This window comes from Haemaphysalis longicornis, unplaced genomic scaffold (assembly GCF_048455015.1).
Source record: "Haemaphysalis longicornis isolate Haplotype H1 unplaced genomic scaffold, Haemaphysalis longicornis Haplotype H1 scaffold_6, whole genome shotgun sequence".
NCBI classification, from domain to species: domain Eukaryota; kingdom Metazoa; phylum Arthropoda; class Arachnida; order Ixodida; family Ixodidae; genus Haemaphysalis; species Haemaphysalis longicornis.
Genome location: NW_027526407.1, coordinates 57,336,046 through 57,362,868, shown reverse-complemented (window position 1 = coordinate 57,362,868; position 26,823 = coordinate 57,336,046). Strand labels below are relative to the sequence as shown.

The 26,823-nt window shown below is 46.3% G+C and overlaps 1 protein-coding gene across 3 annotated transcripts in view; it reads right to left on the bottom strand.

The window, feature by feature from the left end:
• LOC144142746 (dicarboxylate carrier UCP2-like) overlaps positions 1–26,823 on the bottom strand; it is a 72,949-nt gene that overhangs the window by 33,017 nt on the left and 13,109 nt on the right. The window contains exon 1 of one of the 3 annotated variants that reach the window (XM_077674430.1): positions 13,321–13,452. The exons of 1 other annotated variant lie outside the window; for it this stretch is intronic. The gene's annotated coding sequence lies outside the window, so the exon portion shown is untranslated. Of the gene's footprint in view, positions 1–13,210; positions 13,229–13,320; positions 13,453–26,823 lie in introns of those variants that run through there. One more of the 3 variants, XM_077674432.1, reaches the window with a different exon arrangement.

Below are 26,823 nucleotides of genomic sequence, written 5' to 3'. Positions count from 1 at the left end.
TGTCTCTTGAAACATCTGGAAGTGTTTTTCACAAATAATTACAAAACAAGATAAATAACCAAAGCTTTATGGACACAGAAATGTTTTACTCGACTTTTCAGTGGCAGAACGCCGTATTACTATGTGCCTTTAGTATATATAATGACCCTACTGAAAAAGAATTCTATAGTTGTTTTTTCTTATCACTGTGATATATACTCCATCATGTGATGTGAATTCTATCTCCACTTTATTTTTTCTGTAAAACGCTATAATGTTGTACATTGGTTTATTATTTGTTTCACAGTGCTCCTTCGTAAACTATGATTGCCGGACATTTAAAATCGTTGTGATGTCGCGGTGGCCGTAGGAGGCATGGAATTGCAATGACCATATGTTGAGAAAAGCCAGAATGAGCGCGTACTTTTTCTCGGCGTTTTCGTGGGCCACTCTGCAAGCGCGACTCATCGTCTCTAGTGCATGCTTTGCAGGTCAAGCCTCTCGAAGCATGGCCTTTTCCCCCTCGATCCGCATATGCCGGGCCATGTGGAGTCAATAGAGGGTTTTAGCCCTCCATACCCTCCGTTCGTATGGTGTTTACCCGGACCCGACTGGGCACTTTCGCATTCGTTCCGGCAGGGTGGATTAGTTCCGCGGACCGACCCTCGCCATGCCCGCGCATTCGTTAGGGGGGGTGGGGGTTACTCCTCTTCAATAAAGCTTGGTGTTGGGCTAGTTGGCTCCTCATCGCGGTGCCCGCGCGCGCAGGCGCAGTCGGGTACCGGTCAGTTACACGGTAACCACGGAACAGACGGAGTTCAGGACCTGCTAAAACTCCCTAATGATCACCTACAGCAGCTTCGACATTGAAGTCGCGGCTCATCTACGGGACAGAGCGCGTGCGCACGACGACACAAGGACGAGCGAACGAGGAGCGTACACTATGACGTGTCCTTCTCGCTCCGAGCAAGTGTTGCCACGGTACGGCGAACGCTGGAGTTCTTTTGTTTCCCTAATAGCACAGTTACACGGGCACACTTCACCATGGTTAAGCAAACCGTGGTTAGGCAAAACCGCAGTTTGCTGCGTTGCACGACAGACGAAACGGTGGTTATTCCGCTAACCATGGTTAACGCGAACCGAGACGGCGTGGCCACCTCAGTTCGGTCACGTTAACCGCAGTCGCAGCAGCCACAGTGTTCAAAATCACGCAAGTCAGTTAGGACGGAAGTGGCGGCGCATCAGCGGAGGCGAAAAAAAAAAATCACCTGGGGTGCGGAGGAGATGAAGGCCCTCCCAGAGCCGAAACAGCGGGCGCCCCAAAGCTGGCCCCAAGAGGAGCTTGCGTTCTTTGCGTCGCTCTCGCAGTCAGTGCGACTGCCCGCGACCACGACTGAAGCGAAAGCAGCGGCTCGTTCCCCGATCCATACCCGATCAACTACAACAATAGCTGTGCTAAACTTGTAAATTCCGCGTGCCGTTCGCCAAAAACATGAATAAACCAGGCAATTACGAAGCGTTTTCAGCACCCGGAAACGATTAGGGCACACATCTGCCGTGCCTGCAAACACACCAGCGCGCCTTCCCGCACGGCCCTGGAAATGGCTGGAACCGGCCCATGGACCAAGGCAGCAACAGCTTGTCGCCGCTCTTCGAAATCAATTTGATCGCAAAAAAAAAAAAAAAGTTACACATGCGATAAAGTGGATGTTAGCGTGGTGAAAAATTGTGTCATGGATGTAATTCGCCCTTGTAGAGATAGCGGCGATCAAATATCATACGTGATGCAAAGTTTAAAGTTCCTAACACCGAGCCGGCCCGAGAAACGCAAGCCTGTTGCGAGCTGTTGGGGAAGCCCCTCTCCTAAAACACGCCGCGCGCGACTGCGATGCGTTTAGGTCTGAAGCCACTGTTTAACGATATTTCTTTTTGTCTACACTGCTTCTCTTTTGTTTTTTATAGTGAGGTTAAAAATGTGTTGATATAATTTTGTTACGTTCACAACCACGCGACTGCTGTCGCTACACTTGGAATGTCGCGTGTAACAGCCAAAACTGCAGTTTGCGATAACTGCGGTTAAAGTTTAGTAACTGCGGTTACTTCCGCCGCGTAACTAGGGCATAAGTGGGTATGCTTGGCCTGACGAACGTGCGCTCGAGGCACGCAGTGAACGCTACAGTCTTTTTTTCTTTTCTGGCTAATATTAGCCAATATCCCTATGGTATTCTCAGCTTGACGAACCGGTGCGCTCGAGGCACGCATGCACGACCGCTCCGCACTTTCTTTGTATTTTTAACTGCGGACACCATACACAAAGGATTTTCACAACAGCTTCGCCGTTAAAATTTCCAACAATCTTCTTGGGCGCGTCAACTAATCAAAGCTGCATTGAATCACCCACCACTGAGGTCAGAGGAGACCGACGGGTTCACGAACGTTCTCGATCACCTGATGAACCACATACATGGATCCAGAGTTACCGCAGCACGCCGCCGATACGTCCGATCCCAAGTGTCCATGCTGCCGTCCTGGTTGCTTTTAGGCAATTTTCGTGCAACGAAACAGCAGGAACCGCTGGCTGAAGTTGTTCGCCAGCCCCCCAAGCACACTACTCCTAGTATCGATTTACGCTTGCTCAGAACGTTGGCGCCCGTGCACGGCGTCTGGAGGGACCACGGAGAAGTTCCCGGTGAATTTCCACTCAGCGGACTCCTATCACCTCGGAAGTGGCGTGATCGGATTTCTTTTTTCTGAAGGAGCCCCTCGCGCATTGGAAATTATTTGGATAAGTATGAAGGTCGAGCGATTTGATAGCCGACGGAGTCTAGTCGAGCAGTGAAGAAGGAAGAAAAAAAAAAAAGCCTGCGCGAACACGCCGCCTATGTACTTCGATGCAAATGAGCGTTTAGAAACTGGAAATATAGGATTCCTAATACTCCCGGGTTATCTCCTTGTGAGGCTGCAAATTGTTCTTATCGTTTCTTGTTGTTATCGCTCGAACGAAGAGCTCTGCGTCCGTTAAGCTATGGTTTCATTTTTGCGGCGTACGAGTTGTGTCCCGACTTATTTTTCGCGCTTCTTGCGGTTGCTCCGAAAGTGTCGCTGCTGGTACACGAAACGGCCCATCGTTAACTCACGTACGCGAAGTCCTTGCGCAAGGGTACCTTAACGCGGCGACTGTTATGAGAGCATCCCATCGATTTCACGCCGCAGGAGATTATATGTGGCAAAGGTTCGTGCAAATAGGATGAATTGAAAGTTGCACAATTTGTAGCGTGTTACGACGGCCTGCTGCCTCGCGATGCAACCGGCTGGTTGCGCGGAGTGGCCCCAGGTCTTGATTCTGTTCACCGCAAAGCTCCGTATAGGAGAAAGAAAAATGAAATCAACCATATGCTGCGCGGCTGTTTAGTGCACAAACCAGATCTTCGTTATCATCATCGTCAACATCAGCCTGTCTACGCCCACTGCAGGGCAAAGGCCTCTCCCATACATCTCCACTTACGCCGGTCTTCTGCTACCTGCGACCAATTTATCTCCGCAAACCACATGCTTAAGAATTATGAATGTCAGACATGTGTGCTCCTTCAATCAATCAATCAATCAATCAATCAATCAATCAATCAATCAATCAATCAATCAATCAATCAATCAATCAATCAATCAATCAATCAATCAATCAATCAATCGACCAATCAATCAATCAATCAACCAATCAATTAATCAATCGACCAATCAATCAATCACGAATTATTCACATTACTAATCAATCACCGTATAAATGAATCAATAAATCAATTCATCAATCGATCACTGAGTTCATCATTCAGTTCCTACATTTCCGTTAATGCAGAATTAGTTGAAGACGAAACTCCCGTCGCGATTGCCACTTTATATACATGTGTCCAAACCCGCCGCTCACAGAGTTCTTGTTTTGTGATGCTGCGCGTCTAGTATCGATAACAGTAATGGTAAAGTCAAAATAATGTACGCATTCACTATCGCAACAACGGTAACAACAAAAACGAAAAGAAGTGAAGCCGCCAGGCGACGGGCGGGTCGCTTTGCACACGAGCAGTGCCTTCGGTCGATCATTGCTGTCGTAAAGGCCGGACGGAACCCGAAGGTCGACAGCCCAAATTGCCGAGCTCAAAAACACCGAGCCCTTGGGAGCGAGTCGAGAGCGTTGAGCCAAGTCCTTTTGCCTAGCAACAGCCCGGTTGGCTTTTTTTTCTTCTTTTATTTCCGTCCCCCTCAACCAGCTGCACGATTGTGCCCTTTCGTTCCTGTCAGGATTCTTTCTTTCTTTCTTTCTTTCTTTCTTTCTTTGTATTTTCCTTGGGCGCAGCGCGCGGCGTGGCGAAGTCGGCTCATAACGACTTCCTGGGCACGGGTGATTGCAAAAACACATTCGTGAGCGACCCCGGGTTCCCAACTCAATGCAACGCGTTCTTACAATGGTTTTTTTTTTTTTTTTTTTAGTTTTTACTCTTCGCAGTGGTGTTAGGGAACGGGTTGAGCTCTCAGAGCTTACCCAGCTGGAAACACGCCGCTGCAGTACTGTTGTCTTCTTTCTTTTCTTTTTTCCCTGAACCCTGCGTTTTGCTTCACCGCTTGGCGCAACGCGGCTGTCACAACGACTGGCCAGAACCGGAGGGATCGAGTTTTCTCTGAAATCGTGGGCAGAATAGGGTCATCCCGGCACTTCACCGATGACTAAGCGGGCGCCTTTCAGAGAGGCCGGTCGCGTACAGTAAAACCCAACTATACCGAGTGTATCGGGCGAGTGTGGCGCATTACCTTTTTGTTAGTACGAGATGATGTGTGCCTCTGAACGAAAAAATATATATATATGCATGACCGTGCGTACCGACGGCGTATATGCGTTTCCTAGTCAGTACAGCCAGCCGTCACCTGAGCTTGCTTATGGGGGTTATATCACAGCATAAACGTACCTAAAGCATACAAAACCACGCGAACGGACATAAATAACGGCCAGAACGGAACAGCCAAAAATATTCAACAGAAATAGTCGAAACCGACGTAAAAGGGGCAAACCAGCAATAACGTACAGGAAGCAGTAGCTGAAATTGACCAAAAGGCAACGAAAATACCAGAAATACCATTTATAATGCGTAAAGGTGTCATAAATAGATTATATGCGTGATAACAAATGTTAATATTCAAATATTAAAAACCCTTGAAAATGAAAAAAAAAAAAAAGAAAAGCGGTAACGGGATTTGAATCCGAACTGGGATGTTTGCTTCACAGGAGCGGAACTACTACATTACGAGACCAAGCTGTTTTGAGCGATTAAATTGAGGGCCACAAGCACGTGGACATAGCTTTAAACATGCCCCTATAGATGGCGCCTTGCGTCGCATGGCTGTGCTGATAGGAAACGCCTATACGCGTCCCGACGTTCCCATCATAATCATCGCCATCATCTTTCAGACCTTAATCATCATTGTAGTGAACAGGCTGGGAAATCATCCTCCTCCTCAAACTTAAATATCTGGGGAGGAAGAGGTTAGGTCCTCCGATCTGCCCCCGATAATCCCTCATTAAGCTTTAAAGCACGTCGTTTTTTCTGTCTACCAATTTGCACAAACGGGCCCCAGCGGAACAGGATCCGTACTCTCACAAACCGGTTACACGGAACGCAGGCCGAATTCGGTTGGGGAGCGACTTTTTGCGCAACACCGTCCGTTTACGTCCGTTTTCAGAGCACTGATATAGAAGAACACAGGTTTTGGGACTCCTTCTTTTGGCTTCCAAGAAACGTAAAGCTTGTTGTTCCGACCTTAATGTCCCTTTCGCAACCAGAGGAAGGTGGCACCTCGTCTGCTAACAAAGAAAGAAAGAAAGAAAGAAAGAAAGAAAGAAAGAAAGAAAGAAAGAAAGAAAGAAAGAAAGAAAGAAAGAAAGAAAGAAAGAAACGTAGAAACGTGCTGCTTTCACAACGCCTTGATACCGCGCAAAATACAATAAGTGTACAATGTATAAATTACACAGTTGCTTGGGATCGAGCGAGTTTGTTCATAATGCAGACCTCAGCTTGAATGAAAAATCAGGTGGTAGAAAGGACACACGGACATAGCATTGTGTCCGTGTTTTTTTCCTACCGTCCTTAGTATTTTGTTCAAGCTGAAATTTGCAGTCAATAGATTGTAGAGTATTAGACGCTTGTTTCTACGACTGAAATAGAACCAACAAACCAGATATACGTATAAATCAACCGGAGGAAGTTAAAAAGGAGCAACGTGGTCAGGCGACGTTCACCAAAAGAAAGGTTTCTCAGAAACATCGATGCCAGCGACGATTTAAATCAAGGATGCCCTTCTAAACTGATGCCGCCGGAAGGTAACAAGCGCGCCCTTCTATGACATAACCGCTGGAAAATTTGAGGCGACACCAATTAGCCTCGCAGTGAGAGTCGATGTTAAGGAAATGACGCAAAACAGGCGTAGGCACCGAGATCGCAAGCCACAATTACAGCTGACGAATTCCCCTAATAACAGATTGCACCACAGTTGATTCGTTGGCACCGAGTGCACAATCCAAACTAACGCGCAATCCCACTGAAGAAATCCCACTGACGCAACATCGTCTCATTACCTATCGCGGTTATGCGGCTCTAACGTTGTTCGTGTGATGTGCACGCAGTCGCGAGTTATGAACCGGGCAGCGGCAAGTGTGTTTTAAAGAAGTGAAAACGCTCTCGAATTATACCCTAGCTATCTTTAGATATCCAAAAGTGTTCCAAATTATCTCCACAACATTGCCTGGCTGAAAGCCCAAGTTTTGAATCACAACGAGATTTTTTTCTGAGAAGAAAACAACTTGTGGCATACCTATAAATGTTCATCTGGTTCCACATAAGGTAAGCTTAGTAAACACAACAGCCTTGCAAAACTTGTTAAGGCGTTAAGAGGAACCAAATTAAGTGGAACCATATCAAGTGGCACCGGGTGAAGTGGAACAAGGTTAAGCTTCTGCAGTCTATACGTGACCACATTTCAGCAAGAAATGACTCGTCGCAGGTGGCAGCTTGGCGTATACGTTCCTGCGAAGTGCATTGCTGTACAAGAGTCTTTCAGTAACTTACTGCATGTGCGTCGTTGTCATATCTTGTCTCTGTGTTCTTCGTTTTTCAATTTTTTCCCGTGTACACATCTGGCGTACCAATCTAATCGTTTTGCGAGAAGTAGACGGAACATAGGCGCTACCGGCATGCCAGTGCTAAAAATCTCACGGCAGCCGTAAGAAATACCACCGGGAAATTCTCACGGCAGTTTCCATAAACGCTGGCTTGCCTAAAATTTGCTGAACAATATTACGTCCCAACCCTAACCTAACGTAACATAACCTCACCGAACCTATCGCAATCTAACCTAACACGTTATAACCTACCCAAATCCAGCCAACCTGCAACAGACCTAATCTAACCCAGCCCAACGACACCGGACACAACCTACATTTACACGTAATTCAACCCATTCTACACGTCCTGTGCGTCGATCTCTTGATATACCAGAGTAAAAAAACAGCATTAACTAAATCACGATGACCGAAAAATTCGCAAGGCTCAAAAACTAAAAACACACCTCAATGTGGGACTAGAACATGAGCCTTCTCGTTTAAAACCAAGTACTATACCACAGCGCTACAGGGGAAGCTGCAAACATGGCTTTTAGGGAGTATTTATTTATCCCGTAGAATATTCTACTCCGGGTAGCGTTCTTAGCCAATGAGAGGCTACTGCCGTGAGAGATTTCCGACTGTAATTCTCACGGTTGCCGTGATGATAGACACTACCAAAAAGAAAGACAGAGAGAAAGAAAGAAATAAAGAAAAGGGAGGGAGACAGAAAAAAGGAAAGGAAGGAAGACAGAAAGAAAGAAATGAAAGAAAGAAAGAAAGAAAGAAAGAAAGAAACAAGAAAGAAAGAAAGGAACGAAGACAGAACGAAAGAAAGAAATGAACGAACGAACGAAAGAACGAACGAACGAAAGAAAGAAAGAAATTAAAGCCCCTTTCTTAAGAGAAAGACGGTAAAAATGCGAAGCTTTCTCCCATGCAACCTCAGTCAAAGTCAAAGTCCAAAAATAGGGCAGAGTCGGCTTCACAACGCCTGGGACCCAGGTTCGAATCCAACCACGGGAAGCGTTTTTTTTTTTTTTTTCTTGAGGCGCTTGATGTGCGTTTGCGGAAACCCATTGCGTAAGTTGGCTTTCCTGGAGCGCGTTCTGGGCGCAACGATTTGGACTTCGGACTGGGATTTCCAACTTTGAAGACCTTGGCTTTATACCAGAGAAAGCTTCGCGTTTCAACCATCTTTCCCTGCCCCCACCATCATCATAATCATCGTCAGAAAAAGTTGGCTTTCCTGCAGTGCGTCTTGAGACATCGTCGCCATCATTGAGGCGTAGAAAGCTTCGTTTTAAAAGTACGAAATGGGCGGACATATTGTATGCCAATTGGGGGTTCCTCTGGTTACCATACTGCATGTTTCCCCGTGCATTCGGCCGCCCGCATGTCCCGATACGTAAAAAGTAAATAATCAAGCCACCACATCACGGCTTTTCTTTTGCTTTGTGTTGCCACAATAATAATGTTTTGCATAGAAGCGAAATCGACCAAACTTAGGGGAAATCCCCAAAGTGGAGTAAGTTTCTGCGAGGGAAAGTTTGACATTCACCTGAATGCACCCATACGGCTACAAAGGACCAGGGCTAATTTTTATCCAACTGCGAAGTTTCTGAGGAAGCTGTATAGCTTTCCTTTGTAGCCGCATGGCTGCATTCAGGTGGATGTCAAACTTTCCCTCCGAGAAGCGAAATGGAGGAGCAACGTACCGCAAAGTAACCATTTAATCCAGTTTTATTCCTGTCCTCTAATGTACACACTAAAAAAAACCATCGAAAAAATTTGAGGACGAAATCTGCACCAACAAAGCTATATCGCAGGTTTAAACTAATTCAAAATAAATAAAATAGGCACTAGGCCAAAAACACTTTTATAAAGAAATGCCGATTCGATGTTGATTGAAAATGCTGATTCGATGTTTTGCAGAGAAAAAAAGGGAGCAGCAACGCACCGCAAAGTAACCGATTCTTCGCATATTATTTCAGTCCAGGTGTCAACAAACAATACATCTAACCAAGCAACAAACACAGAACAAACAAAAGTAAAAAGAATTAACTGCATCCCCCACCGACGGGTAAGGTATACGTATTTCTTATCATTGTGATTGCACATAGTTGCGTAAGTTGTACAAGCCGACTAGCTGAAGTAACCTCTAAAACTTCCCGAATACCATGTTAAATGCCTGAACAACCAACAAATTTGTCGCTCAATGCACCGATCTTGTCGCATCACTCTGGCCGGTAACTCCACAATTAACTGCAGTGGTGGAATTCAAGGCGATGTCAGTGTCGGTATCACATGCTTTTTATCTGCTGAGTTTGCATATTATACCCCTGTCAAACGTGCCTATTTAAGTGCACTTACGCCGAGTGCACTCGGGCTTCCCGAGTGACACTTCGGCTGCGCGCTGCTAAATGACGAAATAAAGTGCCCTTGGTCGTGATGTCAGTTACGATAGCCGGCGTAAATATCACGCAAAATTACTTGAAGTTCCCCTATTTATAACATGAGAAATAATGGAATCATTTCATTGTGTTTGCATTGTTCAAAACCGCAATCGGCGCCTCGCACAAGTCCACAAAAAACGGAGTCGGGACGCCGACTGAACACCGGCCACCGGCGCAGATGTCTTCACTGTTATTCACTGCGCAGCGAATAACAGCAGCATTATCGTTTGGGGGAAATTATCTGAAAGCGTGGAATATAACAGAAAGGGTTGAAGCGGGAACACAATCACAGGGCCACAAGAAACCACCTACGAGAATGGCGCAGAGAACGGCTGCCATGGAGCAAAACCCCGCCAGGCGGCGCTGGCACGTCGTTGAGAGAGAGGTTATATTCTTGTTTTTCGTCGCTGCTTCAATTTTTGTAAAAGTAAATAAGCAATATATCTATAATTAACTTTTAACGTTACTTATCTAAACGCTCGCGGTTTTAGGTTTTTTCCCGATTTTTGGACTTCTGCTCACGAGATTACTCACTCGGCAAGCTGGCCCCGGTAATGTGTGTTTGGGGAACACACTATAAGCTTAAAGTGCGTTCCTTGTAAAGCGTCATTCGTGTTTACCGTTTAGCTGCTCCCGAATGACATTTTAGCTGAGTGCACTCTGTAGAAGTGCACTTAAATAGGCACGTTTGACAGGGGTATTATATGGGATACATTTGTTTATGGATACCACATATCTGCAATTATTAGCAATTTCGCAGTATACTCCCCAGCCCGGAAGCGGGCATACGGTGAAATCGCTTGTCAGCGCAAAATATAGTCCCGCACGTATGCCGGCTAGAACAGACCGTATATCCTGCCACCAGCTGCCGCTCTGGCGTGTAGGTGACATTTATCACGTCATTAAGGAAACGGAAGTTCAAGGAGCAATAATTCTTCCAGGAAACGCAGACCGGATGCGGCCGCGACAACACGTGGGGAAAAAAAGACCTTGTAATAGTTAACGCGAAGGAAATAAACACGTGGTCGGCGACCCCAAGCATCGGGCCTTGACCACGTGTCGCGGTCGTTACCCCCCCTACAACGCAAACGTTATTGGGCGCCTGATGTCACTTCCGCTAAAAAATCTTGGGACAAAAAAAAAGTGCGGAGGTCACACTCGTGTGATGTGAAGTTCGTCATCGGGTAATGTTAACTCATCACTGCCTGAAATTAAATGCTTGATCCGAATTAGTCCCACTTATTCCACGTGGAGCGCCCTTTTTGTAGGTTCTTTGCCAATCCTCCACGAGGGTATGTGTCACGTGGGTTCTTTCCGGTCTGGTGTCCGACGCGAATGGCACGAACGGTGCCACTAACAGCGGATGCAGTAAAAAAGTAAAGAATATTTGGAGTAAAAGAATAACCAATCACCAAAAAAACAGCTGCGGTTCTCAACTCGACAGGGCACAAAGAAAACAAAGAAGAAATGCACGTATTAAAGAAGAACTCGAAAAAGGTAGTTACGACAGGTGGAACAGGAGAATACTGAACAAAGCGACTCATACCGATTCTCTGTTACGACGTCCTAATCAACAAGTCATGCCTTGCTGTCCTTAATTAAAATTTGTAGCTGAATTCACCAGAATAATAGACCCACACCCGCTTCTGGCCCAGGAGGTGAAGAACTGGAGTCAATTATATCTCTGGGATCTTTTGACTGCAACACATGTTGTGTTTGACACAGTGCGGTCGATTGCAGCCGCATATGGCAGGCCGAGGTTATCCGACCCGGTATTCAGGGCGAGTGATGGGGCCGCGGGACCAATTTTAACGAGGTCTGATCGATCGGTCTTCAAACGTAACCTGCCCTCCCGTTTCCATGACAACCAGTCGCGAGCGCGTGGTAAAAACGGAAATGGCGAAGCTCCAAGTGGATCATCCGCTGGCACAAGTGGCACGCATAGTGTGCGTAAAACAAGCCGTCGACTGGAAGAGACAAGGTGCCCAAAGAAGATATTCCACGGTGGAACAATCTGAGGAACATACCAAGCCGCTAAAGTTAGTGATAAGTTTCCTGACTGACATCTATTACCACTATAGGTGGTCATTGTCGATTCAACAGCTCAGTAATGTCAGTTCATGAAGCTGTAAAAGTGTATGAGAAATCGGTTTATGCCATACTAAGCTCCAAGTTTATAAAACTGAATAAACGGGTATGCAGCGCACTTAGAATAAATGTCCAGAAGAACTGGCAATTTGGATAATTGCTAAGAGTTAAAATTATGTTGAAACGACATGAATTTGTCTCTTCGACTCGTACTGAAATAGGACTGTCAAAAGAAAGGTGAAAATAATTTCAGCAACTTATTATTACTAATACGATTGCTCGAGTAAAGAATGAGGTATACGTTACTCTGAAACTGCCCGGCATTCAATGAAGGAACATAATAGTTCAATACTCTTTCCGGCTGTCTTATGAAAATACTTAGATGGTGTGTTCAGAAGTGAAAGGACCTTATGTCAAGTATTCCAAGTGGCAGAACAGAACGATTTCCAAACACAAAAGCCACTGTCCACAAAGCTATAGCCCCCAGCGGTGGCTAGAGCACCGTACCGATATCAAGCCCTTTTGGGACAAACAATGCAAAGAAACCCCGATGAAACGACCTGAACGATGCCCCATCATACGTGCCAAAAATCGACTTTTACTGACGTAGCAGTGAACTGGAGAAGCGTTCCCAATCAGAGATAGGTCGTTATCGGTGAATGATACTCGATCCGCTGTGAACTGGGTGAAGTTTTTGAAGCCTTTTATTTCCACACAAGAAAACATTGAGTTGAGTGCCTCTGGGACCAGATTCGCACAAAGGAACTCGCTTCGCGATGATGTCCGTGACGGGGGCGTTACTCGGGCGATGAACGTTTACATTTTCCGAGATGGTGCGTTGACGCTTAATCGCAAATTGCGGAATCCTGGTTGAAAGATAACACATTTACAGCGTCCCAGTTAAATAGTACCATATAAGTCTTGTCGACGCTTACTAAAACACCGCACAGCCTTCCTTCGGTTATAATCGCCGGATCAGTACAGGCCTTCGGGGTTAACGTCGCTTACAATATGCATGCATCTGCAAGACGGTTTTCTTGAAGGATACGAGCTCCAAACTGTTAGCGTGGGATGTTCAAAATACGCGTACTACGACGCTTTTCACCAAAATGGCGCCTGTGGCACATCTTGTCGGACGTTGGCATAGCGTTCGATTACATCATCTTCCAAGAAGCAGCAGTTTCCGTGCAGTGCTTCCGGCATAACTAAAGCTATCTAAAGAATTAAACTGCAGCTTCATTTTTCTACACGTAATTGTGTTACAGAAAATGTCCTTGACACCGCGGTGTACGTAAGCATGTAAGTTAAAAACGATAGCATCAACCGGCAGTAACAATCTGTGCTTGCCTCTAAACGCACACGTACGTAATACATTCGCGCTCTGTATAATTCCAACAGTTCTGTATGCTTTGGCAGAGCATTTAACTACACCTGGCAGCCCAGTTACTCGAAGGCACCTTGAAACTCTACTGAAAGCGGCGAGTAATGCTGCCACAAACACTTCAAGACATGCAGTTGGAAAGCAAGCGTCAGCACGAGCACATACCTCGTTTAACTGAACCCTGCCAAGCTACCACGATGATGTCGCGAGCACAATAAATCTGATCACCAGGGCCCCACAACCAACGCAAAAATAAAAAAGCAGGAGCAGCGCACCTTGATGCGATGAACAAGACGGGTCGACAACAGCTGTCGAGTGCGCGCTCAGAGACCGGCTCGCCTTTTATACCTCCGGTGTGCTGCCAATCGTTGGCACGACCTTGGGGGTGTGTCCCTGACGTCAGGGTGACGCTCTCGTTGCCGGGGGCAACCGACTCCTCCGTCCGCTAGGAGCTTTTCTGTTGAATTTCGTCCCTTCACGCCTTGCGTCAATTCTCACGCGTTTCTTTTTCCTCGTGTCCGTACACGGGGGCTCGTTGTTTTGTCTGCTAGCTGCGGCTTCGCTTGTTTTGCTTTTTCCCATTTCGTGATTTTGCTGCAATTCCCGTCTGTAACAATTCTCGTCTGCGTGCAACTATTCTCGCCTGCATAAAAGAACAGTTCTCGCTTGTATACAACAAAATTATCATAGGCATACGCCAGTCATCTTCTGCAAATTTCGCATCTACAAATTTCCACTTGCAACATTCCATTTGCAACTTTCCACTTGCAACTCTCCACTTGCAACTCTCCACGTGCAACTCTCCACGTGCAACTCTCCACGTGCAACTCTCCACTTTCAACTATCCACTTTCAACTATCCACTTTCAACTATCCACTTTCAACTATCCACTTGCAATTTTTCATTTGCAATTCTCCACCTGCAACTCCCCACCATCAACTCTCAACCAACTTTGCACTTGCAACTCTCCACTTGCAACTCTCCACTTGCAACTTTCCACCTGCACCTCCTCCCCTGAAACGTTTCCCCTGAATTTATTCCCCTGGAGCTTTTCCCCAACAACTTTTTACCTGCGTCTCTCAATCTTCAACTTTTCATTTGCAACATAAGAGTCTACAACAATGAATATGCAACATAGCACAGCCAACATACTCCCCAAAGAATCACTCCCATAACTGAGAGCGTCTTTAACATAACGTTGTCATCGGCAACATAGCAGTACGTTTACCACTTTTCGTCTTTTACAATCGTTGCACAGGTTTTGGTGCTGCCTGCTGATATCGTTGAATTGTTCTTGTGCATTTCTTTTGCGAGAAATCAAAGGGTGGCTGCCCGACAGCGCCGGAGAACATTACGATAGTAAAACGCTGACAGCAAAGGAAGAATAATCGGATAAATTGTATGAAAGTGGAGTCCGACAGTCAGGCTTTGAACCGACTAAACACTCAGCAGACCTTCGCGAGACTCACCCAAGAAAATACCCCAACTACTTCTTGCCATTCAAGCTACCATATTTGTATACGTAATAACGAACCACACAGGGCGGACCATACGAAAGTCTAACTTTCACGGGAGTGCTTAATTAAGCACCTCTTAACAAGCTCTGACCTTACATTGTTGCATCCAACGATGCTTATAGGCCAATTATCTCTCCACCTATTCTAATGTTGCTGTCATTTCTATGTCAATCAATAACAGTTTAGCAGAAACAGATCCAAAGGGGTCCATGGGCTAAAAGCTGAGTCTACTACTTGCCGACGCCTATGAACCCTAACACGACATCGGCAAAACGACACGAAGGAACATGTCTACAGTTTTCGTAAAACAAGTAAAATATTTCGGGTACAGTCCTAAGACTACAAAGTACTTATAACGCAATATACTACAAGGTGAGGTTAACAAAAATAATCCATCATAGTTTACGAAGGAGCACTGTGTCACAAGTAATAAACCAGTGCCCAACTTTATAGCGTTTTACAGAAAAATAAAGTGGAGATAGAATTCACATCACATCATGGAGTTTATATCACAGTGATAAGAAAAACAACTATAGAATTCTTTTTCAGTAAGGTCATTATACTAAAGGCACACAGTAATACGGCATTCTGCCACTGAAAAGTCGAGTAAAAGATTTCTGTGTCCATAAAGCATTGATTATTTATCTTCTTTTGTAATTATTTGTGGAAACACTTCCAGATGTTTTAGAGTCATCTGCCATATAGCTGTATTAATGTTAACGTTAAGTTGTATTTAAGCTATCCTAACGTAGTTATTGCGGAATCTTCGTTGGTGCCAGTTATCTATGATTGTTTAGCTTGTCCAAGCTAATTATTCAGTTTTGTTCATGCTTTTTACCGCTCTCAATGTACCGTATGACTATATGTACACAGAGATAGTTTATTATTCATTTTTTCATTTATTTTCCTACATATTCTGTCGAATGTAATCGAACATAGAACTGTGGCTTCCCAGGGGACTTCTATTCACAGCACTTGCATGAAACTCCGCCACAATGAAAACAAAACGCAGTTATCGGCCATTCCCTCTACGAGTTGCCCCGAAGTTAATATAATTATCCTTATTTTAGTACACGCCAGTATGATAATATTGAAACCCTACGTTCGTCCTCCCTTCCCCAGACAATAAAATAAATAGGGCAATAGGACAATTATCAAAATGCTGTATCGTATAGTTTGGGAAAAAATTATTGGCGTAATTCCCCACAACAAGTCGAAAAGGCTGCGACCAAAGTTAATCCGAGTTGTTGATGCTGCGACGGTGATGTAATGTACTCATTTAAAAATTAAGGGTGCAGATACGAACGGCAAACTTGGCTTGCTGCTTTCCTGCTAAACAAAGAAACGTCCGTTTAGAAGGAAGTCACCAGGCGAAGGCATAGATTTCATGCGAGGTAGGCAGGTTGTGATCGGTTATTGTAGCCAGAATTAAAGATATTAAACTCTGCTATTTTTGGAAGAGAGTACAGGTTTTTGAAGATGCCAGAACACAGAATCCTGGCAAGCACATAACCCAACCTAGTACAGGTCAGTGTCACCCTGCCGAACTAATCCGAAGTGGCGCCCCTAATGTTGGTCAAGCTATTAGAAGTTCGCCCACAGCATATAATTTATAATCAAGCGTATTGGCTAACTTTGATTAGCGTTGCCTTTACATTCGGAATGCCCTCGTTTTCCATAGCCTAGCTTTGCCAATTGAAATATCTTTTGTAGCGAGTTGCTTCTGTGTGTTCGGCCAGAGCGTTAGATGATACGTTTTTTTTTTTTTTTTTCACGTCGTACATGTGCTGCTTGAGTCTTTCCTGAAACTTGCCTGTCTCACCGACATATCTTCGATCGCAGCCTAAGCAGGGAATGCTGTAAATAACTCCTGGGAACTTTTCTTTCCTCAGCTTGTCTTTGACCTTTACCAGGGAGTGCCTTAACTTTCGTGTTGGCACGTGCGCTACCTGAACACTGTAGGGGCGTAAACTACGCGCCAAGTGCTCGCTAAGTGCAGGTATATACGGTATCGGAGCACGATTCTTGGGGCGCGTGTTACGGGCGGTGCCGGGCGTTCAAGCTGGCGTTCCACGGAGCGCACAAGCTAGTCAGGGTAGCCGCTTGCAGGCAGGTCCCGATACACGTGCTGTATGTAGGCAGCGATGTCTTCCGGTTTCTTGCAAACCCTGTTCGCACGGCTCACAAGCGAGGCGACTACAGACTCTTTGTGGGAGGCAGGGTAAGCAGAGTTGAAATGCAGATGGCGACCCGTGTGGGTTCTCTTTGTGTACACGCTGAACGTCAAGGGGTTTCCTTCGCGCTTGATGAGGACGTCGAGGAATGGAAGCTGCTCGTGCTGCTTCTGCTCGACGGAAAACTTGATTGCATCACCCATGCTGTTCAGGTGGGCTGTGAACGCAGTCAGTGCCCCATCCTTCATTACACTGAAGCAATCGTCTACGTAACGTAGAAATGTTTAATTTAATGTACGTTGTAATGTAATGTAAAAGTAATGTAATGTACTAACTTACTGTACGTACGTTGCTCAAGCCGCTCCATCGCAAGGTTTGCCACCGTGACCGATACGGCCGCGCCCATTGCTGTCCCGTGCACCTGCCTGTAGAAAGATTGCTCGAACGTGAAGTACGTGTTCTCGACGCAGGATGTCAGGAGCCGCCGCGAATCCGTAGACTTCAATAGGTGTACGCTAGGGCAAAGTTGCGTCCATTTCGAGGGCTGAGACGCATGCGTCAGTTGCCACCACGTCAACGCACACCAGAATGCCGCCATCTTCCGGGGCGATGTCCCGTACCTTGTCTATGAAGTCAATGGATTTGCGGCGGCTCCTGACGTTCTACTTCGAGAACACGCACTTCACGTTCGAGCACTCATCCTACAGGCAGGTGCACGGGACAGCGATGGGCGCGGCCGTATCGGTCACGGCGGCAAACCCTACGATGGAGAGGCTTGAGCAACGTGCACTAAGTTCGTTCAGTCTTGCGCCAAAAACCTCTCTACGTTACTTTGACGATTGCTTCAGCGTAATCAAGGAGGGGGCACCGACTGCGTTCACAGCACATTTTAACAGCATGGATGATGCAGTCAAGTTTATCGCCGAGCAGGAGCAGCCTGGGCAGCTTCCATTCCCCGACGTCCTTGTCAAGCGCGAAGAAAAATCCTTGACGTTCAGCGTGTACAGAAAGAGCACCCACACGGGTCGCTATCTGCATTTCAACTCTGTGAACCCTGTCCCCCACAAAATGTCTGTAGTCGCCTCGATTGTGAGTCGTTCGAGCAGGGTTTGCAAGAAACCGAAAGATATCGCTGCCGACATACAGCACGTGCATCGGGACCCGTCTGCAAGCGGCCACCCTGACTCGTTTGTGTGCTCCGTGGAACGCTAGCTTGAATGTCCGACACCGTCCGGTAACACGCGTCCCAAGAATCGTGTTCCGATACCGTATGTACCTGGACTTAGCGAGCACTTGGCGCGTGTTCTTCGCCCCTGCAGTGTTCAGCTAGCGCATGTGCCAACACAAAAGTTAAGGCACTCCTTGATGAACGTCAAAGACAATGTGACGAAAGAAAAGTTCCCAGGAGTTATCTACAGCATTCCCTGCTTAGGCTGCGATCGAAGCTACGTGGGTGATGCAGGCAACTCTCAGCAAAGGCTCAAGCAGCACATGTGACGTGAAAAAGAAAGACGTATCATCTAACGCTCTGGCCGAGCACCCACAGAAGCAACTCGTCAAAAAATAGACTGGACCAATGCCGAAATAATGGAAAAAGAGAAGAATTGGACCTCACGGCTTTATCTTGAATGCCTGACAGTCTAGATCACGGAGCACAGGCTTAATCGCAACGACAGCAACTTGCCACACGTGTACGCACGTTGCCTACGCCACATCTTGAATCCAACATAACCACTGCAGATCACTTTCGCCCCCTAAGCTCATTGTGAACAAGGCTCCCGTACGGGAGCCGAAACGTTACCTTTTTTTTATTTTTATAAACACTCGTGGTCGGTGTCTGTTCTTTTAATTGGTGTCATGCGTCTCCCCGACCTGACAGGCTTCCGTCCAACATTTGATTTCACGAAAAGCTTTACAAATACATACAATGTTCCCAACGGCCTAGCTTGCTTACTTTACAGTTATGTCACTTCTGTACTGAAATAAAAAATAATACTCTTGCTTTCTACACAGCCAGCGCCATCAAGCAAAAAGTTGATAAAGCAAAACGCCTTTCCCGGTTATTTTTTATCTCAACAAAGCACTGATATATTTATAAACGAAGCAAACAAGGCCGTTGTGAACATTGATATGAATTTTAAAACCTTTCGTATTGGTACACGATGTTTTTTAAGCCCGTGGGTCATGTATTATTAGTTAGTCCCATAGGAATCTGATCACAGGAATTCAAAATTCGAATGTCCAACAGCAAATCGCGAAAATACAATGATGGGGATATCTTTTAAAAACAGGCGGTCCGTTCATTGCAGTATTTATAATGATACGGTTACAAGCTAGATGACTTAAGGAACACAATGTTTATTAAAGCAGTGCCTGGATAAGAGCTTGTCAATATTTACCTCGTGGGTGTTTTTACTTATTTTGTTCTTTTGTAAGCGTGAAAATTTGGGATAACTTTTTTACTGTTATTACTCACTTTGTGCCGAGTTTTTCGTTATACTTTTATCTCAATAATGTGGTTCATTTCGCGCATGCTCATTATAGATTACTGCTAACACGCCTCCCTCAACTCGAGCGCAAAATTCTCTGTTAATTGCAACCAAGGTTGTCTACGAATGCCACAAACAGCTGCACCAAAGATATATATCGAGCAAAACTCGCGCAACCATTCATTGTCTGCCCATAACGAAGTAAAAGTCAAGATAGGAAGCTTGGAATAGTTCTAGAGTTAATAAGGAACCACTGGAAACCAACCACACACATTCTTCTGAGGTAACAAAATAAGTACGTCAAACTTCCAAAAGAAAAGAGGGCATGGAAATGTTGTACTGTACGTGAAACCTTGCCTATCATCAAGCCCAGGTTAAAACCGGCCCTTTCGCCTTCTCTGCAGTTAATTAAGTTCCCCGCAAAACCCACCAGTACAAACGACACCTCTTGTCTTTCATATTCGAACGAGCCCAGATGCGAATACATTACGGGGAGATTCCCGGAAACATTGAGGCGCAAGTGAGTGACCTGCTTGGTATCCGGTCATCGATCGTGCGCTTCTCGACGCGTAGACCACGTACGTCCGGTCTTGAACGCAGATAAAGCAGGTCGCGTGCGGACACTTTGTGGGTGAGCAGATAAGAAGACTCTTGTATCTATCGCAGCGGAAAATTGTGATAGGGTGACCCGGAAAGTTCTGAGCTCGTGCTCTGACCCATGCGCTGCTGCAACGTGATCTCGAGAAAGCGCTCCAATGTCAACATCGAAGTGGCTTTCAACTTCAAACCAATCCATTTTCGTGTTGTATGAACAACATTGTATTGACCCCATCTAACATCATTGAGGTGAAAGTTTGATATGTCTAACCGTATAGGCGGTATTCGTTGAAACGTTTAGCGGTAAATTTCTTCGCTTGGCAACACTGGAAACGGCCACAGACATGACCGATGCGCCACAGACACGGCGCGGCTTGGGCCACTGCGGCCGCACGCTGAAGAAAAAAAAAACACCGGCGTGCGTCATCTGCTCCGTTCCAATCCTATTCCAAACGGTGGCGTCAACAGAGATGTTATTAACCCCACTCACATAGCCACGCCGGAAGAGGAAGAAACCTATGTAGACTGGGGACCTGAATGCTCCAGAAGAGACCTTCAGACAAAGTAAATCATATGACGGTCTTAAATGCATCGTCACTCAGACTTTCGTCGTCAAGTCTTCATTAAGATAATAGCATGTAACTTTGTTAATTTTGCAACACTGGATTAGCAGCGTGTCAATTTTGCGACGGTGCAATCTTTGACATGCTATCGATAAACATCTGTATCTGCAACCTTCCAGGCCCGTGCCGTCCAATCCACTGTGCTTGGAAAGTCGCATCAAGCCAGTTTCGTGCTCGAGAGAGAGAGATGGAACTTTATTCAGGCATCCGGCGTGCAAAGGACACGATTCCCGGCCACGCAGGGCTCGGTCGCGTCCCCTCTATCTAATCGCCCTAAGTCGCAAAAGTCCTAGGGCGTCGGGCTTAGACCCCGAGGCGGTTGGTCTCGGCGTCCGCTCGAGCTACTCGGAGCGCTCCCGGCCGCCACCGTCGGCCCCCGACCCCCACCTCCCGCATGGGAGGGCGGAGTGCCGGGAGGGACGGGCGGACGCGGGGCCCCCTTTCGCCTTTGCAGAGCCAGAGCCGCCTCGAGCCGCTGGATGGCCCTCCTCTGTTGTTGGGGCTCCGCAGAGCCCACGCATTCGCGCACGTCCGGTGGGTACGGGTCCTGTGTGTCCTGTCTATCCCCCCCACCGTCGCGCACTGCACAGTCACAGCCCCACATGATATGGGTCAGGGTCGCAGTTTCGCGTTCACACACACTGCACCGAGCACTCTCATAGAGGTCCGGACACACGTGCCGCGCGAGCGCCGGCGTCAGAACAGTCTCTGTCTGTAATTGCCTGAGCTTCACCGCCTCCGCCCGAGACAGGTCCCGGTGTGCTGGCGCCCCGTCTTGCTGATACCAGATCAGTTGAAGACTTGACAGCGGGATTTCGCTAAGGCACCGATCAACCGTTCCTTCAAGGATTTCGTTCACGTACCTGTCGCTGTCCAGTCAACGTCTGGTCGAAGAAGATTGGGCCTATTATACTACCGGCGTAAATTCCGCACCACACATTGAATGACCACTGGTACTGGTGCCGAGTGCGTTTTACCCAGTGTGGATTGGAGTCGCTCCAATAGCGTGCATTGTGCAAATTTACCTGGCCGTTTCTGCAAAAATTGGCTTCATCTGTCCACATTACGTTGCTAAGAAAGTCTGGTGACTCTTGAGATTTTGTGAGGATCCAATTTGAAAAATCTAGACGATTCTTAAAGTCCCTGTCTTCCAAGAATTGGTGGTACCGGTGAAAGTCCGAGTCCTATAGAATCCTCCAGACTGTCGACTTGGAAATTGACGCCAGCTTGAGCCATAAATGCGAGAATATCCGTGCGTAGGCTTCTACTCCCAGACGGAGTCCTCTGCCGCTGTTGTTGAAAAGAGCCGGTCTGTCTCAAGATTTCATAATTTCTGTTTATTGTCGATGCGTTGGGTTTACCGCCTGACTTCCACCACTGATAAATCTTTGCGGCCTTTCTCTTATGGCCGTTTGCCGCTCCCAAAACAAGGATCATGTTGGCCTTCTGCTCATTAGAAAAAGGCATTGCGACTGGGGCAATGCAAAACGCGCGTTTAAACTTTCGAGCTGATTTCGTCAAATTTTTTTCTTGGGACAGGCTCTGAGGCGAAAAAACGAACCATCCGTGCACTCGACCTACGCTGAGATAACCGCTATTACATCTCGTTTTCAAATAGCATTATACGCGACGCGTTGCTTCCGCTGGGGCAGATGAGGCTGATAAAGCAAGTGCTCGTTCGCGATTTTTTCTTTCTTTCTTTCATTTATTTCATTCTGGCTAACTAAGAGAAACGTTGTTCGAGGGCGCTACTTTACGATGCAGGTGGGAGCACCGTCAAGTGGTATTTTTCATATTTCGCGGGGTTTCTTTATCAGTCAGAATAAATGAGTACGCAATTTGTTCTTCGCTGAAAATACTGCATTAAGATGCCTCTCGTCCGTACCCACAAGTGCCTCATTGACACCTTCATGATTAGGACAGTATTTGTCGAGTTTGATAATTATTTACATTACTTTAAATCTCATTAACGAAAAAATTACTGCCCGCTAGTCCACTGCACTAGAAACATTATGCACTAGGTTTCCTTTGAGTAAAGCAATTGATCTTTTTTAAATCTTGGGGCATGATAGCTGGGACACCCTGTATATATATTGTGATGCGTTGAAAATAACATAAAATAAAGGCCAGACAGCATAATCTCCTCCGCGTTTACGTAGTTCAAGAAGGGCTATCGTCTTTTAAACGCAGTTTGTTAATTAAAGGACACGCGCACGCCTCCGCAAATGCCGCGCGCCGGCTTTTGAAACGCAGCCTTGTTTCCGCAATCACAGGGGACGCCACGGGCTCCATCTCCTTTTCCGCCTTCTGGCCGACTTCCAAGACAGTACGTGTGGGAGGCTCGCCTTTGTCGCACTAGGAAACGCCGCGGTAGTACACGGTCTAAAGTTGTGTCGAAATCACGGAAACATTCGCGGTGTTAACGGCTGAAGCTTGCGAAGGAGACGGCGGTGGCTTCGACATGTGCCAGCAGCAACCGATTAGCAACTATGTAAATCTCGTTTTTGCAAGTGGAGTGGAGTGGAGTGGGAATTTTGCAAGTGGAGTGCTCATACTAATTGACAGTTTTTTGCGATTGAATGCAATCGCCGCAAATAAAATGGGATACTGCCAACGAAACGCAGAATAATGGCAGAAAATAATCAAAGCACCACTCATGCCTCTTTTCTTTTTCTGCAAGTCCAGTGACAAGTAACCTGCGAAAACTAAGGAACAAACCAACTTCAACGCCGTACTAGCGCGCTCAGACAAAGCCACCTGGATTACGTCGGGTGTTTTTTTTTTTTTTTTGCACAGACAGAACGTGATGCGCAGTATCTAGTAATAAGGTAATACACCTGAGAAGTGGTAATTTCTCTGGGACACATGTTCCCTACCTCGGCACTGCGGCCATATTCTACAGCGCCGTACTTTCGGGAATAATTTTCGTCAGCATCATTTTTACGGGACCACTTTGTCCGGAACTATTTTTGAGGAGGAATTTTCTCCGTAACAATTTTTTCCGAGACAACTTATTCCGGTACCTGTTATTTCCGGGGCCATTCTTTCCCGGAATCATTGTTTTCCCGGGACCATTGTTTTCCGGCACCTTATGGGACAATATTTTCTGGGACCATTCCTCCTGGCACAATTTTTTCCCGGAACGACTTTCTCCTTTCCCAGGAGTGCACTCCCAGTTTGGATCAAGTGGCACCGATGTCCGCCATGCGTTCAAATATTAAAGTCGCCGTTCCGCCCGCCGCGGTGGCTCACTGGATAATGCATTGTGATGCTGATCCGAGGACGTGGGGTCGATACCGGCGGCTGTTTTTCTGATGGAGGCGAAAAACAGAAGCACCTGTTTGCAGATATTCCGAGGCACGTTAAAGAGGCCACGCAGACAAAACACACGTTTGGTTCGTTCGAAAGATTACCCCGTCATACTGACATCACTTCTTAACACACACTTCGCTGAAGTAATCTATATACCTAAGAAAAAATGGAATGGCCATGTTACCCACTAGCTCATTTCCCGCAACAGAACATATATGATGTCATATGTGCCCAACTGGGCGATTGGCTGAGGCCGGCAAAAGCAAACACAAATTAGGCAGGGCTTATAAGCTTGCCTAACGAGCTACTTGCACTTAAATGTAATGCATATTCATTTTACAGCAGTAACAATGGTGCGATAAACAATAACTGATACAAAAATACACGTAAACATACAAATACTTAACCGCACTGCTGTTGGTACTGGGCCCACTTTGCTTGCTTTAGCTGCAGAGCAGCTCGCCGTTTTGGAGTTGTTTACACGACACTGTCCGGTTGGCACAAGCGACGTTGTTTTACGTGACCCTGTTTGTAGAGCATACCCCTGTGTTTCACGAAACGATTACTTTCTGCACTAACAAAAAGAATCCAGGTGCAAATATGGTAAAAAACAAAGCAATGGCGGACAAGGGTCCGCGGCTCCGTATAGTAGCGCCATTTGGGAGGGCTGAGGTAAGCAATGCTGCCGAGCCTAATTACGCACCGGAAGTTCGTTTGGATACCCGCCCTTGTGACTTCATGGCAGCAATCACGAAAGCACACAATTTGGTGGGAGAAGCAAAATTTTAACCTAAATTGATTAATTCATTAGTGAATATCGCATCTTTTGCGGCCGCACAAGCGCCCGGGCACTGTTAAATGCGAAATCTTCCGAAAAAAAAACAAACAGAATTGTATTTTGTCAGCATCCACGACCTCTTAAATACCCCCCCAGTGCGTCCAAGCTGGAGCCCTTCGCCACGGCGTGTCTCATAGCGTATGTGTAGCTTCGGTGCGCTTTGAAGTCTGCCTTCCCACTCCAATCCCCCCTCCCCGCATATTCTTGCGTGGGCTGTTTCAACAGCTTCCGCTTCCTTCGCGCTTTGTAGCGATACAATACCTGGAACAGGGGTAAGTGCAGGTGTGGTGACGTTGTGCGTCTGTTATTTTAGGACTAAGTGCGGTGTGATGACTTTGAGAGTTTTGATATGGTATTGGGAACGATTAGGCGGAGCAATTGCCCGCAGCTATGCAAGGCTAAGTCCACCTTATTCAACAATACTTACTTACTTACTACTGCACGGAAAAGAAACATGCATGACAGAGAAGGCGCCTAGTCACCTTAGTGATTGTTTACTTCAGAACCCCAGACGTGAGGATTTTTGAAATAAAGTTTATCATCAAACCAACCAAATTTTCCAGTTTCTCCTGCCGCCCGAGACTTTTTGCGCCTTAATTTTTTTTAGGTATGTGGAACAAACTTGCCCACTTCAAGCTTTTACTAGAAGACCAATTAATCGATTGTCCGTGCAAAGGAGGCGTTGTTGTTTTAAGTTTTCAACGCATGCGCCAATGGCATTTCAGCCGTGAGCCTGCTGGCGCAGTTGATCCCGGCAAATGAAGTTCGATTCCGTTATCTGAGACTTCTCTGACAAAAATGTGGGGGTGTCGTCGGCGCAACGGTGTAGGCGCTGTGCCCTGGACAGCAGTGTTGCGGAATTGGCATGCCCAATTCCATTCCGAGGAATTAGAACTTCAGAGTGGTTTCTTGGGCGAGTTGGTCATTCATCGTGTAAGTAAGCGCAAAATGGACAAGGACGAACTGGACAAGGACAAGGATGTCAATGGACAAGGATGTCCCGTTCACTTAGTTCGTCCTTGTCCATTTTGCGCTTACTTACACAATTAGAACTTGTCACGATTCCATTCATTTCAATTTTTCGGAATGACAGAAGTTAGCCCATTCCCACTCCTGGCATGGACGGGAAGTTCAATTCCATCCCTTTAATTCCTCAGCGTAAAAACTGCCTCAGGTGCTCTCTATCGTGTTGCCGAGGAACGCAACATGAATCTGACGTTATCAAAGGCGTTGAAAACTGCAAAAGTATGCAAAATGTGTCACTTGTCATTGAAGCTCGGAGGAGGTAGCAGCTTGGTTACATATCTCGTGCAGAACAACCACCCTTCTAATGCAAAGATTTGCCATTCCTTCCTAACGAAAGTAGACAGAAGCGCAAAAGCTAAAAGCGCGTCCAACTTTCGCTCAAGTGCGTACTATCGATCGTCAAACCTTCACACACACAAATTGCAAGCGAAGAAAGAACCCATGCGACAGTTTTGCGCGCACTAAGTAAACGTATCTAGGAACGAAGGTACCAAAATATTTTCTCACAGGCCAATTAGGGTAGGTCCAGCGACCTCGCGCTTTTTTTTTTTTCGGTTGCCGAAGCGGAATAATAAAACGGACCGTTGCACAATGTGGGGAGGCAGAAAACGGGCAAAAATGAGAATTCAGTGCATCTGACGCAACGAATCAGTTTCATGCAGTATGCGCTTCAGATGAGGGATCAAGGCTCTGACAGCGTTGCACTAAAATGCCGTAGGCAGCCAGAAGAATAAAACAACGATATAAAAAATCTGGTGCTCCACAAACCACTAACTGCGAATGTAATTTTTTCTGGTCAAGCTTCAACACATGCCTTTCAAAACCCCTGTTCCTTTGCGCGCCCACTTTTATGTGCATGCGTGAGAACCACTGTGAGCAATTAAATACATTTTTGTACAGTTAAAAAGTGCCGTCAACGGTGGAAAAAAGGGTATAGTGGGGGTAAACAAAACCCTGAAAAATACTGTTTAGAATTTGTAGCATGAACAAGCTTCTAAAATGCAACATTAGACTTGTGGATAAGCATCGGTGTAGTGCTTCCACTCGAAGCGACTTGCAGCAACTGCACCTTGTGTGGTCTGTATATATACACAGTCATCTCGGGTAGAGGAATGCGCGCATCGCGCGCTTGCGCCGCACAAAGTTTACCTTCACACGCGCTGCGCAGAATGCGTGGATTCGGTTACCCGATATGCCAGGTA